Raw genomic sequence first — 771 nt, 5'->3', positions numbered from 1 at the left:
GGGTTTATGAGGGTTTATGAGGGTTTAGGGTTTAGGGTTTTTCTTTGTGATCAGAACAACGACTTTATGTTTGTTGTTTAATTTGCATATCATTTTAGTATTATGTATTAGGGTTTATTAAAAAGGTTTTTTTCAGGGTTTATTAGGGTTTAGGGTTTACGAGGGTTTACGAGGGTTTAGGGTTTATGAGGGTTTAGGGTTTACTTTGGTAATAAGAACGACGAGTTTATCGTTTTGTTTTAAATCCGTATATTGTTTAATTTGCATATCATTTTTTAATATTATATATTAGGGTTTATTAAAAAGCATTTTTTTAGGGTTTATTAGGGTTTAGGGTTTACGAGGGTTTAGGGTTTACGAGGGTTTAGGGTTTACTTTCGTAATAAGAACGACGACTTTATCATTTTGTTTTAAATCTGTATATTGTTTAATTTGCCTATATATGGTGTATGAGGGTTTATTAAAAAGCTCTTTTTCAGGGTTTAGGGTTTACAAGGGTTTACGAGGGTTTAGGGTTTATGAGGGTTTAGGGTTTACGAGGGTTTACCTTGGTAACAAGAACGACGACTTTATCATTTTGTTTTAAATCTGTATATTGTTTAATTTGCATATCATTTTTTAATATTTTTCCTGCATGTATAATTTTTTGTTTATCTGCAGCTAGTTTAGGTATTTGTTTTTGTATTTTTTCTTTTAGTTTATAAACTGTCTCCTCCGGGTGTATAGACACCTCACACTCCTCAGCACCCAGTGTACGCACACGTAAACGCA

Source organism: Eimeria mitis, genomic scaffold (genome assembly GCF_000499745.2).
Source record: "Eimeria mitis Houghton genomic scaffold, Emh_scaff410, whole genome shotgun sequence".
In the NCBI taxonomy this organism is placed as follows: Eukaryota; Apicomplexa; class Conoidasida; order Eucoccidiorida; family Eimeriidae; genus Eimeria; species Eimeria mitis.
This window is presented reverse-complemented; position numbering follows the sequence as displayed.